At 41.5% G+C, this 18,220-nt stretch overlaps 3 long non-coding RNA genes across 4 annotated transcripts in view; 2 read left to right on the forward strand and 1 right to left on the reverse strand.

Moving 5' to 3' along the window:
- Window positions 1–7,952: 7,952 nt before the first annotated feature.
- Window positions 7,953–8,451, reverse strand: LOC147378476 (uncharacterized). The gene is made up of 2 exons (XR_015147241.1): window positions 8,175–8,451; window positions 7,953–8,080 (listed from the first exon to the last, which is right to left on the reverse strand). It is a non-coding gene; the product is annotated as an uncharacterized LOC147378476 (long non-coding RNA).
- Window positions 8,452–9,225: 774 nt separating this feature from the next.
- Window positions 9,226–18,220, forward strand: part of LOC147378477 (uncharacterized) — a 97,845-nt gene continuing 88,850 nt past the window's right edge. The window contains exon 1 of one of the 2 annotated variants that reach the window (XR_015147238.1): window positions 9,226–9,424. This is a non-coding gene — a long non-coding RNA (uncharacterized LOC147378477). The remainder of the gene's footprint in view (window positions 9,425–18,220) is intronic. The other variant, XR_015147239.1, reaches the window with a different exon arrangement.
- On the forward strand, window positions 11,656–16,452 carry LOC147378478 (uncharacterized). Its single transcript, XR_015147248.1, has 2 exons — window positions 11,656–11,781; window positions 16,097–16,452. It is a non-coding gene; the product is annotated as an uncharacterized LOC147378478 (long non-coding RNA).

The following is an 18,220-nucleotide window of genomic DNA, read 5'->3' on the forward strand; positions in this document are numbered from 1 at the left end:
TGCCTTAGAAGGCAGGTACAACCTAGAGCTATCTAGGGAGTGATAGTGACAAATATCAAATAGTGACAGCTCTCCAGTTAGCAGGGTATTTAAGGAGTTCCAAACCCATCATGCTTCTTCTAGCAGCTTTTGGGCTGCTGGTTTCCAGTTTTCCATAGCTGTTTTCAAGACTATTGCAAAGCTAGGGGGAGGTGGATAAGATTAAAATTAAAAACCCACAGAACTTGCTGTTCTGGTAAAGGTCCAGCCATATTTCTTAAATAAACACTCCTCAGATTGTTGCAAGACTTTATTTATGGAGCTCTGATAAAGTTTGACAGTGAGAGTTTTTTTTTTCCCCCCCAATAGTTACATTCTTTTCATGGAGGAGCAGATTTTCGGAGGTCCTTATTCTACTATTCTGGAAAACGATTACTGGCAGTTCATAGATTCATTCTGTCACTCACATAGTTACTGATAAAGGAATGCTTTTTCATTCAACAAATATTTATTGTTATTTAACATACATCAAAAATTATTGTGCTAGGTATAGCTGAAGCATGTTAGAAGGTGGCTTCCGTGGAATATAGGGAATAACTGAAAAGGTTTTAAAGCAGATAGCTAGTGGCAGTGGAATATTCAAGGCAGTGGGGATTGGATTAGAGTGAAGAGCCACGTTTGGATTCAAATAGAACAGGTATAGATGACCACTTAAGTGTAAGATGGAGGGAGCAGGTGGAGTAACACTTTCAGCATTCATTTATCAGAGTTCCTCCTTGTCAATACAGTTGGTCAATATTGTTTGAAACAGATGCTCTTATACTCAGTACCATAGTCTAGGTTTACAGATGCTAGACCATAGTCCAGCATCCCTAAATCACCTAAGCTTGGGATTGCAGGCTCACTCTAAGCCTGCAATCGACTCACACCACCAATCACTCACACCATCACTCTTTTTCCCTATATGAACTCATGTCCCTTCCTTTGTCACTGTGACTAAAGGATTTTATGGGGAAGAGGAAAACAGGGAAGTATAGGTGGCTGCTTAGATCAATGGATGATCTTCATTCAACAGCATTTATTCTTCATTAATCACCGTGATATTTTAGTTTTTAAAAATTATCTGAAAGTTTGAAAAAAATCAGCTATTAATCACACCATTCTAATGCAATTATTATTATTCTATGTTTCCTTCAAATAGTTCTCCTGTGTTTATTTTTACATGTTAGTAATATTTGCCGTGCTATCTGGAATCTTATCTTTGTTACTTAAAGTTACAAACATTTGTCTTGTTCTGCTCTATTTTCAGTGGATACATTGCATTTCTGCAGAGGAACATATTATAATTTAGTTAAAATGTCTGCTACTGTCAGACGTTTCTGTCAAACAAAGTGACATCATTGTAAGAAGACTGAGAATCACAGACTTAGTGTTATAAATTGATATGTGAAAATTATTTTTTTCAATTTCTAAATTGAATTGCTACCTAGCATTGTTATCTATCAGAGCAAGCAGTAAGTTCACTGGGATCTGTGAGGAAGGCGCAGGCTGTGGTTCTCTTGCAGATCAGAGCACATCTCTGGTGCTTTGGGAGTAGTCATTCTTCCATGCACTTAAGCTTTCCCCATGAAAAGGGGAATACTGAGTTTTGGCATCTAGCGGAAGCACTCCTCTAGAAACAGAGAGCACCAGCCTCTTCAGATCATCACAGGGTTCTCAACTTCCCTCTTAGGGACCTAGGTGGGCCTTTATTTCTCACAGACCAAAAGAGATGAAATGCCTGTGTTTGAGCAGGAACATTTTCATGGTCTGGGCAGCTATTTGCCACCCTTTCCTCAAAGTTTACTTTATTCTATTCCCAGGAAAACAGTCTGTGGAGTTGGTTGAGAAGAGTCCTATTCACAGTACCCAGAACAGCCTTTTTACATGTGAAGCCTTATTCAGTTTATTTTGAAATAAGCTCATGCTGGGAAGGGCTGCTTTTCTAAAAGTTGTGAAATGCAAGAGACAGTAGCAGCTGCTCACTTGCAGGTTCAGAAAGAATGAAATGAGCAAAATACCCTACCAGCCTCCATTATTAGACAATTAGCAGTTCTCCTCCTGTATCAATTGTCCGTCAGCCAAAGGAGGTGTAAGTTTCCTTTCCCCAATTCCTGTTTCATATGCACCAACATTTCGAGTAACTACACAGAAACAAGTCAGAGACTGTCTTTGCTTCGGCCTGAATAAACTACATCTTCAAAGACTTACCTTTTCACTCAGAGGTCTGGGGTGATGCAGGTGTATAACCCAAAGAGAGTTTCACTTGTGTTGAGAGGAATGGAAGCAAATAAGTTCAGGACTGAAAGGGGCCTTTGAGAGCATCTAGTTCAGCAATTCTCAAAGGCCATCCATTTACCAGTCTAGCTGACTACAAAAATCTTACCACTGGAGCTTTTAATAGTATAGGTTATCACCTCTCAACTCTGGGGATTCTAACAGTGGAACAATATTGATGAGTGATACTTCTATTTGGTCATGTTTGCGACCCATTTTTAAATGAGAAAATGAAGGCCCAGAGAGAATAACATTCAGTCACTTATTTGTCAGGCAGCCATTGACAAAGGCAAATCAAAATTCCCCATCCTAGTTTTTACATTCTGTTACACTGTCTTCCTAAAACTGTAACTACAGGCTGTGAAAAGTAAACACGCTAGTCGCTCAGTCGTGTCCAACTCTTTGCGATCCCATGGACTGTAGCCCACCAGGCTCCTCTGCCCATGGAATTTTCTAGGCAAGAACACTGGAGTGGGTAGCCATTCCCTTCTCTAGGGGATCTTCCCCACCCAAGGATCAAACCTGGGTCTGGACCCTCCCAACCAAAGGATTGAACCCAGGTCTCCTGCATTGCAGGCAGACTGTTCACCATCTGAGCCACCAGGGAAGCCCCAACTATGGGCTAAGTACTTTCAAATACCAACTGAGGGCTCATGGAATAAAGTTCTAAAAAACTAAAGATCACTTATTTTGAGAACAAAGCATTTTGTTTTCCTATAAACAAAGAAGACCCCCAGTGACTAATTATTTAAGCATAGAATTGTAGTTAAAATGCTTTTTACATTGCCTCGGCTCTTCCCTATTACCTCAACAGGGTAGGGGAAATTTACTTGTTTATTTAACAAATATTTTAAGTCTAAGCACCTCTTAATACATCAGATTGTGCTAGGCATATAGCTCATTAACAAAAGACACATACTCCCTATTGTAACAGCGCTTACAGTTTAGTGAGGGTTAAGGATAATTAAACAGATAGTTTGCTGTTGAGTATGGTGGGTGTTATGACAAGCAGATTGTCTGGGAGTTTCCAAATCTTTAAAGCCTTTATATAGTTACGATGGAGAAAGCAATGGCACCCCATTCCAGTACTCTTGCCTGGAAAATCCCATGGACGGAGGAGCCTGGTGGGCTGCAGTATGTGGAGTTGCTAAGAGTCAGACACGACTGAGCGACTTCACTTTCATTTTCACTTTCATGCATTGGAAAAGGAAATGGCAACCCATTCCAGTGTTCTTGCCTGGAGAATCCCAGGGACAGGGGAGCCTGGTAGGCTGCCATCTATGGGGTCTCACAGAGTCAGACACAACTGAAGTGACTTAGCAGCAGCAACAGTTACAAAGGAATGATTTTGGCCAACAGTTATTTCCTATTGATTCAAAGAAAATTAAGGATATGAGTATATTCATAAGTGGATAAAATAATAGCAGTTCAAATCAGACAACCAGTGCTTATGGTAGAGTGGAGAGGTTGGCAAATCCTTTTCTCAAAAAACAACTATAAAAGTCAACTTAATTCTTGTAAACACCCATTTCAGGGTTCTGGAAATTGACTAAAGGCAAACAACAAATTGAGGAAAGTTGCTTCACAAAAATCTGCTAGAACTGTATATAAGAACAGAGGGCATTTGTGGCTTTCATTCCTGGGATGGCTCAGTCAATGTAATTTTGCAGGGTAAGGCTAGTCATGAAAAGTGAGAGCTTTGTTGCTGGAGGGTGCTAGCTTTATTTGGAGTAAAATGTGAAAATCCATGTTTCACCAGACTATTTCAGAAGTAGCATTATTGTTAATTGGCATTTCTGCAAGTAAAGTTAGTTGCTCTGCTCGCCTGAAGTTGCAGTTCCAGTTGGTGAGAATAGAGTGACCATAGTCACAATAGTCGATGCAGGACTTTAATAGAGAGATCTCAGAACAACAGTATTATGAATGGCTGACTTCTTATCTGAAACAGTGGAGACCAAAAGGCAATGCAATGACATTCAAAATTCTTAAAAAAAAAAAAAACAAAACAAAAAAAGTCAGTGAATATATCAATATTCAGCAAAACTATCCTTCAGAAATAAAGATGAAATAAAAACATGCCTAGATGAATGAAAACCAAGATACTTTTCTGGCAGTCTTTTCTTCCAAGAATACTAAAGTCTTTCTCAAGGATAGAAAATGGCATCAGATGTTGAGGAGGTTCTACAGAAAGAAATGGAAACTAGTAACAGCCTATATAAGTATTTGTTTGTCTCTTGATGACTTTAAAAGATATAAAGTTGGAACAATTCAAAATTGGAATTAAGAAAAACATTTATGATAGCATCAAAAAGACTTGGAATAAATTTAACAAAAGTAGTGCAAGATCTGTAAACAGAATTACAATGAATTACTGAAATAAATCAAGATCTTTAAAAACAAAGAGACATTTCATGTACATGAATTAGAAGATTCAATATTCAAAAATTCCAGCAGGCATTTTTTTTCACTTGACAACCTGGCCCTAAGATTTACACAGAAATGCAAAGAACCCAGAATAGCGAAGACAATTTTGAAGGAGAAAAAAAAAAGGAAAAACCTGAAAGGTTTCAGTCAGTTCAGTTCAGTCTCTCAATTGTGTCCAACTCTCTGAGACCCCATGAACAACAGCACTCCAGGCCTCCCTGTCTATCACCAACTCCCGGAGTTCACCCAAACTCATGTCGATTGAATCGGTGATGCCATCCAACCATCTCATCCTCTGTTGTCCCCTTCTTCTCCTGCCCTCAATCTTTCCCAGCATCAGGGTCTTTTCAAATGAGTCAACTCTTTGCATCAGGTGGCCAGGGTATTGGGGTTTCAGCTTCAATATCAATCCTTCCAATGAGGTTTACATCACCCAATTCCAAAACTTAATACAAAGTAAATCAATATGGTGGGGTACTTGTGTCATGTCAATTTAAAAAAGATTCACAACGTGAGAGTTGCAAGATAAGTTTTATTTGGGGAAAAATGAGGACTGCAGCCCAGGAGACAACACCTCAGATAGCCCTGAGAAACTGCTCCAAAGAGGTAGGAGGGAAAGGTCAATATGTGATTTTGTTGAAGGGGGAATTCATGCAATCAAGCTCTCATCTTATGAAAGGTTTTCTTTTCTGCTAGTCACAAGAAGCTGATGTCACCACAAAGGAATTTACTGTTTTTCCAGAAGTGGAAAGATACAAGGGTTGGGATCATGAAATCAGTTACTGAAAGCATCTAACTATCTAAAGACTCATTCCACCAGTTTTCCTGGAGCACAATGTGCCTCATTCTCCACCCTGGACTCCCTACAGGGTGTGTCAAAGGTCAAGAGCTGCAGTAGCACAGGATTCAATCCCTACCGAGGCAGATGGCAAATGCTCTTGTTGCTGCTGCTAAGTCACTTCAGTTCAATTGCTCAGTCATGTCTGACTCTTTGCGACCCCATTGACTGCAGCATGCCAGGCTTCCCTGTCCATCACCAACTCCCAGAGCTTACTCAAACTCATATCCATCCAGTCAGTGATGCCATCCAACCATCTCATCCTCTGACGCCCACTTCTGCTGCCTTCAGTCTTTCTGAGCATCAGGGTCTTTTCCAGTGAGTCAGTTCTTTGCATCAGGTGGCCAAAGTATTGGAGTTTCAGCTTCAGCATCAGTCCTTCCAATGAATATTCAGGACTGATTTCCTTTAGGATTGACTGGTTTGATTTCCATGCAGTCCAAGGGACTCTCAAGAGTCTTCTCCAACACCACAGTTTAAAAGCATCAATTCTTTGGCACTCAGCTTTCTTTAGAGTCCAATTCTCACATCCATACATGACTACTGGAAAAAACCATAGCTTTGACTATATGGACCTTTGTTGGCAAACTAATGTCTCTGCTTTTTAATATGCTGTCTAGGTTGGTCATAGCTTTTCTTCAAGGAGCAAGCATCTTTCAATTTCATGACTGCAGTCACCATCTGCAGTGATTTTAGAGCCCCCAAAAATAAAGTCTCTCACTTCAGTTATGTCCAACTCTTCGTGGCCGGCCCTATGGACTGTAGCCCACCAGGCTCCTCTGAGATTCCTCAGAGGAAGAATCTCCTCTGAGATTCTTCAGGCAAGGATGCTGGAGTGGGTTGCCATGCAACCATCTCCTCCAGGAGATCTTCCCAACCCAGGGATTAAATCCACATCTCTTATGTCTCCTGCATTGGCAGGTGGGTTCTTTACCACTAGCACCATCTGAGAAGCCTGGCAAATGCCCTTGGCAAATGTCAATTTGTCACTGACATTAAGGATAGAACTATAGATCAGTAGTGTAGAATTGAGGGTTCAGAAATAAAGGCTCACACTTATGATTCAGTGATGTTCAACAAAGGTGCTAATGTAACAGGAGGAAGAGGGGCAGGGCACAACTTTTGAAAGAATGACATAGCCCAAGGACACAACATAAACTGATTAGAATCAAATGGGACCAGACAAGAGTAGACCTTGATCTTCAATCAGCAAGTGAAATGACACACCCAAAGGTGCCATGACAGTTCCAAGGCACTATTAAAAGACCAAGGAGTGGGCGGTGCTCCAAATCCTGGAAATCTCAGTCCCTTCCCCAAAATAGTTGAAATAATCCTCCCACTCATTAACATATGAAATTACCCGGCCTGTTAAAACTAACCACACCATATTTCACAGCTGCACTCATCTTCTGCAATGGCCCACACTCTATGGAGTGTGCTTCTCTTTGAATCTGAATAAATCTACTTCTTACCTATCACTTTGTCTCTCACTGAACTCTTTCTGTGATGAGACATCAAGAACCTGAGCTTCATTAGGTCCTAAAACCAGGTACCATGAGTTCTGGTTTGAGTCCCAGTCATGTGGGTTCATGTCCCAAGCAGGGTTTTGGCTGGATTTGAGTTCCAGCTATGTGGATTTGAGTCCCAAATAAGGTTTTGGCTGAGTTTGAGTTCCAGCCACATGGGTTCAAGTCCCAGGCAGAGTTTTGGCTGTGTTCAAGTCCCAGCCATGTGAGTTCAAGTCCCAAACTGGGTTTTGGCTGGATTCAAGTCCCAGCACATGGGTTCAGGTCCCAATCTGTGGTAAATGGTTTCACTAAGACAATTGAATAGGGAAAGAAAAATCCTGTTTTTAAAAAAATGATCTGCAACACTAAGATATCTTCAGCAACAAAATGGTTTTACTTGATATCTCACACCACACACAAGAATTAGTTCAAAATGGATCACAGATCTTAATGTAAGAGCTGAAAGACTGGTCTGAAAAAGTGAATCTAAGAATTATCAAGTTGGAATGGCGTTTTGGTTGTATCCAGAAGATACTGTCACCAGGCAATCCAGGAATACTCAGACCCTGCTTCATTCACAGTACGTGGGAAAGATGAAAGCCCAAGAAACAGTGGCCAAAGAAAATCACAGCCCCCCTTGTGATTAAAGTGGACATGGACCCCAAAACTAAATGATGAAGACTGGGAAACTGAACAAGAGACACTAGAATTGAACCCCTCTTATTTAATTGGCAGTCTCCCTTGTTAAGTTTTGGGTGAAAAGAAAGTAAAAGTGAAAAGGTATTAGTCACTCAATCCTGTCCAACTCTTTTCGACCCTATGGACTGTAGCCTGCCAGGCTCCTCTGTACATGAAATTCTCCAAGCAAGAATACTGGAGTGGATTGCCATTTCTTCCTCCAGGAGATCTTCCCAACCCAGGGAGCGAACCCAGGTCTCCCACATTGCAGGCAGATTCTTTATCGTCTGAGCCACCAGGGAAGCTCTAAGTGATGGGTGATCTCATCCAAACTGGCCTAAGAAGAAAGAATTTAATGGGTTGTAAATGAAAAACTCAAAGGTGGAGCTGTCTGCAGGGATGCTCTGTCCTGTAGCTCAATCTCAAGGTACCTTTCCATCCATATCTTAACATAATCCTGTGTACTGGCTCCACTCTCAGGCGGTCTGTTTCCTTGTGATTGATGATGGCTGTCAAAGTTCTAACATCGTATCTTCCCATCTCAAGTCCAGTGGAAAAGAGCCATTTTCTAACAGTTTCAGAAAAAAGTCTCATTGGTTTGTGCTCCCTGAAACACTGAGGCCAGGACTGGGCAATACTCATCACCTAGGACTGAGCCATTTGCTCCAGCAAACAGGAGCCCCACCCCAAGAATAGGAGGGTAGAAAAGAGGGTAGCTTCCCAGAGATAAACTAGATAACTCTTTCCTGGAAAAAAGCGAATGGATGCTAGGAAGTAAAAATCTCAGAGGTTTCCACTGCAACCATATTCTTTTAAGCTAATAATTTTCCATTTGTTTCATGCAAAATACAAGTAGAAAACATCCATCAGATCCAGAGGGAGAAAGAACGAGCAGTAAAAAGGACATTTGAAAATCAAACTTTAAAGAAAAATATTTTAAATGGTGTTTGTCCCCAAGTCCTTTTGCTTAACCAAACAAGGACCCAACTTTAGTAGCTGCCATAGCTCAGGTGCCCTATGGCAGAAAGAGAAAAGGAGAGAAGCTCAGAGAGAAAGTGAAAGTGAAGTCGCTCAGTTGTATCCAACTCTTTTCAACCCCATGAACTGTAGCCTACCAGGCTCCTCTGTCCATGGGATTTTCCAGGGAAGAGTACTGGAGTGGGTTGCCATTAAGTATCTACACCTGGGGCCAATCAGAGTGAAGAGAAAGGTGAAAGTCCGGCGGAAGACGGAAGTCAACAGCAGCAGCAGGGCGAGGCCTGGGCTACTTTAAAGTGGCAGGCCTTGCAGCAACGGACCAGGTCAGCTGCACGGAGAGGAGAGGCAGAGCAAGGGGCCAAAGCTCCAAGCCTCTCCTCCCCAGTGACGGCCAATTGGTCTTTAACAGTTAAGCCAAGAGAAAGAAAGAAACCATGAGTCTCCCAGGGAACTGGTCTTTGCAGACGCCATCATTCTGCTTACTCACGGCGGGGCGCCATTCTTGAGGTGAGCGTTCCTCTTCCTTGGAAAGGAAGGAGAGGGTGGGGGCTACCTTTCTCCCACAGGTCTGTGCGTTTAGAGTTGGTTATTAAGCCGTGAATGTGTGTAAAGTGAGGAGAGAAGAGTAGAGGAAAGAGAAACGGAGGAAGATAGAGACAGGCCTAGGCTGGATTCTGGCAGAGCGCCAATCTTTAAAGAAAAGGTAGGTTTCCTTTCCTTCACAGGTATTGTTGGTTTTGGTTTTCGGAGTCCTTGTAGGTTAAAAGCAGTTTGGACACCGGTTTACCTCCTAATCCCCAATTAGCAAACCCAGAGGATTCAGACTGCCCTGGAGGCCCACGGAGGAGGTTTGTAAATCGGGGAATCATCTGTTGTGTTCAAGCTGAAGACACAGTAGCCCAGACAGCTGACATAGAACAATAGTTGCAATTTTCTGGCTTTGAAGAGAAAATATTTTCCTTTTGGAAACCTCATTTGGCCATTTCAAAACTCTTAATAATGTATAAGTTTGAGGAAGTTACCAAACAAATTTTTGCCAGCATCCTGCCACAGATTTCCAAGTTAGCAGTTTTGTGAAGTACCAGGGGAGGAACAGCTATAGAATGAAAAAGGTGCTCATTCTTGGACAGGAAAGAAGTGTTTGGAGTCTGCTGGTTTAGTGCCAGCAGGGTCAGGGGACTTGACCTGAGGCCTTAGAGCTGAGTGTGTTTCTAAAGAGGACATGGTGTCTGATCAGGGAGAAGAGTTGAGAATGAAAACTGATTGCTTATCAAATCCAGAGTCAATTACATGGAGACAGATCATACTCTGGGAATCTGTTGAAATCCTAGGGCATGTTATTTTGAGGCTAGGATGGCAGGAGAAAAGAAAGTTGATTAACTGCTACCCTCCCCCCCATCACCCACATGCTTTAACAGTTGTACTCTACATATACGACCTCACTTTGCATCTGTGCACGTGTCCTTAGCGGCTCAGTCGTGTCTCTTTGCGACTTCATGGACGGTAGCTGAGCCAAGCTCCTCTGTTCATGGGATTATCCGGATGAGAATACTGGAGTGGGTTACCATGCCCTCCTCCAGGGGATCTTCCCAACCCAGGGATTGAGCCCAAGTCTCCTGCAGCGCCTGCATTGGCAGGTGGATTTTTTACCACTGTGCCACCTGGGGAACCTGATGAAAGTGAAAGAGGAGAGTGAAAATGTTGGATTAAAACTCAACATTCAGAAAACTAAGATCATGGCATCTGGTCCTGAAAGGTTATTGCTCAACCACGAAATATGCTGGGATTCTTGGCCTCTGGAGGAGAAGAATTCAATCCGGGGCCAGTGACAAGCCTTGATTGCTCAGAGCTTTTTTGTAATAAAGTTTTATTAAAGTATAAAAGAAATAGAGAAGACTTCTGACATAGACATCAGAAGGGGGCATAAAGAGTGCCCCACTGCTAGTCTTTAGCCAGATGTTATATAGGATTCTGCTAATTAGAGAAAGGAAATGTTTCACAACTCAGAGACTGGCACCAGGCCCAACACCTACAACATGCATTTTAAGAGAACATTGGCACCAGGTGAGTCATCCCGGGCCATGAATTGATTGACATGAATCTTGAAGAAAGGCAGGTTTCTAAGTAAATATATAGTTTCATTAACATAGATTAGGAGAACAATGTGTGAGTAAAACATACAGATTTGTCAAGTGGGTTCTGAGTTTTAGGTGGAACTGACTTGAAGAAAGACAGAGTCTAGGATAAATACATAGTTCATTAACAAAGCTTAAGATAAACGTTTCCATTAAAAAAATGCATTGGTTAGCTCAAGGTTGAGAAAAGTTAAGTTCAGCTGGAGCCAGGTGTCATCATGGCAACATAGAATTTTAAGAGAACCCTCTTTTTAAATTTATATAGAGAAAGGGGGGAAAAATCTAATACTTGTTTCCTCCTGCCACTTAAGGGAGAGAGAAAAATGTCTAGAAGCCTATTTCATCCCTTTGGAGACCCCCCTGGCCTTCCTGCCTGTTACACTCTCTGTCCCATCACTTCATGGCAAATAGATGAGGAAACAGTGGAAACAGTGACAGACTTTATTTTTTTGGGGGGCCCCAGAATCACTGCAGATGATGACTGCAGCCATGAAATTAAAAGATCCTTGCTCCTTGGAAGAAAAGTTATGACCAATTTAGACAGCATATTAAAAAGCAGAGACATTACTTTGCCAACAAATGTCCATATAGTCAAAACTGTGGTTTTTCCAGTAGTCATGTATGGATGTTAGAGTTGGACTCTAAAGAAGAAGGCTGAGTGATGAAGAATTGATACTTTTGAACTGTGGTGTTGCAGAAGACTCTTGAGAGTCCCTTGGACAGCAAGGAGATCCAACCAGTCCATCCTAAAGGAAATCAATAGATGCTGAAGCTGAAACTCCAATACTTTGGCCACCTGATGCAAAGAACCAACTCATTTGAAAAGACCCTGCTGCTGGGAATGGCTGAAGGCAGGAGGAGAAGGGGATGACAGAGGATGAGATGGTTGGATGGCATCACCAACTCAATGGACATACAAGTTTGAGTAAGCTCTGGGAGTTAGTGGTGGACAGGGAAGCCTGGCGGGATGCAGTCCATGGGACCACAAAGAGTCGGACACGACTGAGTCACTGAACTGGACTGAACTGAAAATCCTACAAAGAAAGGGCTATTGTTATCATTCCTACTTTAGAGAAAGTCAAGGCACAGAGAAATTACATAGCTTGTTTAGAGTCACAGAGCTTCGTGGAGATGCAGCTGGGGGTTAGAACCCAGGCAGTTCCTGGTTTGCAGAGTTGAAACCTGAAACTCCTGTGCTAACCTAACCTGAGGTTGGCTGGGGGCTTGTGCCAAACTTAACACCAGTGAGGCCACACACCTGTCCATACCCAGCAAGTCTTTCCCAGTTGGATACAGAGTTTTGGTACCTTGGAGTGGCTTGCCTGAGAGTGACAGACTATTGGAGAAGGTGTTTTGTGTGGTGTGGTGAGGTGAGGGCATGTGAGGTGAAGAAAGGAAAAAAGAGAGTGATCCTTACTTTGAAGAAGAGAGTGTATTGAATATTTCACACAGGACACCAGGAAATCAGACCCTCATCTTCCTTTCACCTTCTGTCTTGCCCTCACCGAGCACACTTAAAGAGAAAATGAATTCTGCCCACTGAAAAAGGGCAGACTGCAATGAAAAACAACTTTAAAGATATTTCAGTATATAAAGTCTTTGAGCTACATCACTGACAATGGTTTACAAGTTTATTTCCCACTTGCAGTTGTGCTGAGCAGACACTTTGGGAAGTGCGGCAGTAATTCAGGCTGTGGGCCACAGCATCATCTGCTGGGCGTCCCATCTGTACAAGAGCGGGTTGTCATAGATGATCAGGTGCAGATTTATCCAGACACATCGTCTGCAAAATGGTCAGCCAGGAGAGATTTAAAAATTCTTTTCCTCACCCTTTTTGCTAAGTATACAATTCTAAGAAAGCAGATTTCCTAGCAAAGACTTTTCTCCCACCCCCACCCAAAGAAGAAACAAAAAACTTTGAACAGAGGAAAGACAATACAGGCTTTAAGTCCATGTTTCAGTGTCAGCCCCTGGCACTTGTTGATTGGCAACCTTGAGCAAAGCCTCTGAATTAGAAAAGATTTCACTTGTAAAATGGGCTGTGGGGGCAGTTAAAGGAGATAATAGCCATTATCTTCTTATGCTACATAAAAACAGATTTTTTTTTAGTTCTCTGTTCTGAGCAGCAAGTCCTGTGACACATAATACATGCTGCATGACTAAGCATGTGACTGACTCTATCCATTGAAAATGACATCTAGGGACACAGAGCTAATTTCTTCGTAATTATTTCTTCCTAAGGAAAAAGCAAAACAAAAGCTCTCCCTTTCAGGCTTTCCTTTCTTTCTAAGGTGATTTCTTTCCATGACTATTTTCATGTCCCCGTTCCTATTAATAGTTATTTTTTCAAAGACTTTTTCAGTTTTTTTTGTTTGTTTGTTTCCTACATCCTATGTCTTCTGTTTCATTGGCTTACGCCCTTGTTTTGTAATCATTTTCACCGAGCTTCCTAAAAGGACAAATTGAAGATAAATTTTTCAGTGGTTTCATGTCTGACACGTCTGCATTCTAGTGTGCTATTGATAATTAATTTGATTGGTATAGAATTCTAGGTGGAAAAAATGTCCCCTTGGAATTAAAAAAATGATTCTCCAGTGTTTCCTATTATTTATTGTATTACTTATTAAAGAAAATGTGAGTGTAGGAAAGAAGGTTAATAACGACAGTAACTGTACCACCCGCAGACAACCCTGTTACCACTGTGATGTCTGCGTCCTTCAGGACACACACACACACATACACACACTCACAAGGTCATATTGTATATTTAATTTCACATCATAATTGTTTAAGTTTATGTCATTTTATCCTCATGTCATTATATATAACTAAATTAGTTTAAGATCCTTTTCAATCCTAAGGATCAGAGATTCTATGATCTCTTAAGAAGATATTGTGACATATGGGATGGTTCAGTAAAAGGAGCAGACAGTTGAGGAGTTGGTTTCATTGACACAGGCATGAAATAGAATTGTGGCAAAGGAAAGATAAGGTTAACTCCTTGCCAAGTGCTTTTCATTTAGGGATACAGAAGGTTCTCAGTGAGTATATAGAAATCATAGGTTACAGATGAGGCTCAGTAAATCATCTGAATATAACCTACAGTCGGGAAAAGCACAGTAGGATGGAGAAAAGAGTACAGCAGGACCTCCTGGAAGGAACACCATGTGCACCCTTTAGGATGAAAGGGGGTTACATATAAGCAGAGTGCTCACGGTGCTGAATGGGAGACAGGCAACCAGTGCCAGTTTCAGAGGCCTGCAATTCAAGATGACAAGCAATAGGGAACAGAACAGAATTGCCACCTAAACACAGAAAATCTTTGTTGCTGTGAGGACAGAGCCTACGTGGGCTTCAGAAAGAAATGGACAAGGAGTAAAGAAGAGGAAGAAATGGAAATGGAAAAAGGAGTGAAGAGGAAGATAAGAGAAAATAGAGCAAGTAGCTAGGGATGGAAAAGTGGTGTTCAGAGATGGCAGCTCCTGCTGAAGATGAGAAGGATTATCTTCCTGGAGCTGACTTCTGGTTTTTGTGAGTGGTCCTCATTCCCTCTTCTCACTTTCATTGCAAGAACAATGAAAGGTTACAGTGAATTACAAGGTAATGAGAGCACGAAAAAGCAAGAAGAACTATCAACGTTTTGATAGTCTGAATTTGTCTAGAAACCAAGCCCAGACAAGAGCATGTGGTAAAAATAACAGTGGCAAGTGAAGACTGCACCCTGTGAGTCAGAAGAGCCTGGCCCTGCAGGAGAGAGGAGTGGAGGGGAGGAGGGGGAGTAAGAGACACCTACCCGGGCCCTTTGTCCTACGTGGATCCTTACCTCAAAGGTATATTAGTAAATGCTAAGACAGAGTAGAGCATACACACACAGTGTGCATCCATTTATAGAAACTTCATCACTCCTTCTTTCCCCATGTCCTTAAAGATGTCCTGTTGGGCAATGAGGCAACGGCTGAAAGCAGACAGACGGTCAATGAAATTGCTGTATGTGAAGTAGGCTTCAAGAAGGCATATAAACAGAAAGCTTCAGTAATTAATGCACTCTGGCGACTATATTTTTCATGCTTCTGCTAAAATTTTGACAAAATTAAAGAGGAAAAAGTGCAAACAACTTCTAATATGAAAGGACAAATTGCTTTGCACTGAATCAGAAGAGCAGGAAGCAGTACACAGTCCTTTTTTTAGTTCAGGAAAGCTTCATTAGATCATGCTGGTTAGACTCAGACCTGGGTGGTCCTTGTAAGTCAGGATCCACTGGGGAGATGCCTCCACTCTCCATATGGAAGTTGGGGAATTGTTAGTTCTTAACATTTTGTACTAATAGAGCTATCTTCTCTTCTGTGGAATGTAGAACCCAAGAGACTTCAAAAGATGCCATGAATTTGAGTGAGAGAGGGAATCTGACACAGGAAACAGGAAAAAATTAGAAAGTATTTACTTTGTGTTTTCCTATGTTTCTATGAATCGAGATGAAAGGGCAAATAAGCTTCAATATAGAATTATTTTAAATGATCAGACTTAAAAACAAGCAAACAAACAAAGAAAGCAAAGCACGATCACTCACTCACGAACACTGAAAGTACAATAGTATATTAAATCTATGTTGAAAGCAGTAAAGAGTAGAGGTGATATTAGCAAAATAGGGATCAACGATTTCAGAGACTAAATGTGATGGAAAAAGATAACGTGATAAAATCTATGGTGAGAAATACATCATAGGGAGAGGCCAGGTGTTAGAGAAGCAAGATGCGAATGGCAGAGCTTCTGGGGACAGCCAGGAGGAAAGGAAGTAGGGTGCAAGAGCAGGGAACCTCGGTGCTTAAGAACATGGGCTCTGAGTCAACAGACATGGGTTTAAACCTGAGTATCTCGGAAAAATTATTCAGCTGTTTTAAGCTTTGGGTTTATCATCAATAAAGTGGGGATACTATCATTCCTATTTGATAAGGTTTTCGGAATTAAAGCATTGTGTCTGACACCAAGGAAAAACTACAAATTAGCTCAATTTGTGAAAAAAGATTCCAACCTAGACATGTCCTGATTTGTATTTAATTTCAAGGTGATTCTTGTTCCTTTGTATTTTCTATTTGTTGATTGAGTAGTGACACATTCCCCCCCCCCCCCACCCAAGGATTAAGAAAGAGGTAAAATCACACAATTAGGAGAATAGGAAAATGTGATGTTATTCTCAAAGGGATAGAATCCCTCTGATTTCAGTTTTCTTTCCTAAATTAAAGAATAGATGCTGCTGCTGCTGCTGCTGCTAAGTCGCTTCAGTCGTGTCTGACTCTGTGCGACCCCATAGACGGAAGCCCACCAGGCTCCCCCGTCCCTGGGATTCTCCAGGCAAGAACACTGGAGTGGGTTGCCATTTCCTTCTCCAATGCATGAAAGTGAAAAGTGAAAGTGAAGTCACTCAGTCGTGTCCGACTCCTAGCGACCCCATGGACTGCAGCCTTCCAGGCTCCTCCATCCATGGGATTTTCCAGGCAAGAATAGATGACGATGTGCCAATATCCCTGGAATTTTTTTCTATTCATCTTTGTCCAAATTTAATTGGCATAAAATGAATAAACACTTAAATTTCTAGAGAGACTAATCAGAGTTGTAATTTTGTGCCCTCAAACCACTCCACAGTCACTGTGTCCTGTGAGAGCTGTAACAAAAGACTATAGACTTCATGACTTAAAAGTAACAGATACCCAAGTATATATAAAATGGATACACAAAAGGACCTATTGTATAGCACAGGGAACTATACTCAATATTTTGTAATAACCTATATGGGAAAAGAATCTGAAAAAGCATATATATATATGTATGTATACACGTACACACACATACCCATATCTGAATCACTGCTGTGCAACTGAAACTCAAATAACACTGTAAATCAATTATACTTCAGTAATAAATAAATAAATTTTTAGAAGTTCAAACTTCAAAAACAAAAAGCAAGTTTTTTATCTTGTACCCCTGTAGGTCAGAAGTCCTACCCAGGTCTCACTGGTCTAAAATCAAGGTGTTGGCAGGTCTGGGTTCCTTCCAGAAATTCTAGAGAAGACTCCATTCCTTCTCATTTTCCAGCTTCTGGAGGCCTCCCCATCCCTTGGATTGTGGCCCCTTCCTCCATCTTCAAAGCCAGCAACAGCAGGTAGAGTCTTCCATCATGTCCCTCTGTCTCCCTCTCCTGCCTCTCTTCCCCTTGTAAGAGAACTTGTGATGATATTAAGCCCACTGGATAATCCAGAATAACCTCCTTATCTTAAGTCACCTTAATTCCATCCACAATTAATTCCCGCTTGTCTTGGAAAGAAACATAGTCACAGGTTCTAGGATGAGGAGGCAGTCATTATTCTGCGTATTAGTCAGTAAATAGGTTCTATTGGTAAATAGAAATATTTTGGACTCTATCAGACACATAACCTGTCTTACTGAGAAATGTGAGATGGATTCTGGGGAGGATAAACACCATCTATTCACTGTTTGAGTTTCTTCATTTTATTTTTAATGAATTAGTAGTACAGCCTCATGGTTTAAAAAATGGAATATAAAACAACTCTCCAGTGTAAAATCTCCCTCCCAGTGCTGATTCCCACATCTACAGGTTCCAAATTCTACCCACTTAGGACTACTATTGGTATGGGGCTTCCCAGATGGTGCTGGTAGTAAAAGAATCCACCTGCCAATGCAAGAGATGTGAGAGATACAGATTTGATCCCTGGGTTGGAAAGATCCCCTGGAGAAGGAAATGGCTACCCACTCCAGTATTCTTGCCTGGAAAATTCTATGGACAGCAGAGCCTGGAGTCCATGGGATTGCAAAGAGTCAGACATGACTGAGTGACTGAGTATGCACACTATTGATATATTCCTATGTATATCATACCATTTGTGCAAATTCAAGTAACTACAAATCCATCTATATTTTGAACCCATTTATTTTTACCTTGGAGAAAGCAATGGCACTCCACTCCAGTACTCTTGCCTGGAAAATCCCATGGATGGAGGAGCCTGGAAGGCTGCAGTCCATGGGGTTGCTAAGAGTCAGACATGACTGAGCAACTTCAGTTTCACTTTTCACTTTCATTCATTGCAGAAGGAAATAGCAACCCACTCCAGTGTTCTTGCCTGGAGAATCCCAGGGATGAGGGAGCCTGGTGGGCTGCCGTCTATGGGGTTGTGCAGAGTCAGACACAACTGAAGTGACTTAGAAGCAGCAGCAGCATTTTTACCTTGAAGTTTTCATACTCTATACTATGATGATTTTATTGTGGAAAAAACACAACATGACATTTACCATCTTAACCATTTTTAGTGTACAGTTTAGTAATGCTGTTGCTGTTCAGTCGCTAAGTCACG

Source organism: Bos grunniens, chromosome 2 (genome assembly GCF_055505025.1).
Source record: "Bos grunniens cultivar Pamir isolate PY7600 chromosome 2, Bosgru_T2T1.0, whole genome shotgun sequence".
NCBI classification, from domain to species: domain Eukaryota; kingdom Metazoa; phylum Chordata; class Mammalia; order Artiodactyla; family Bovidae; genus Bos; species Bos grunniens.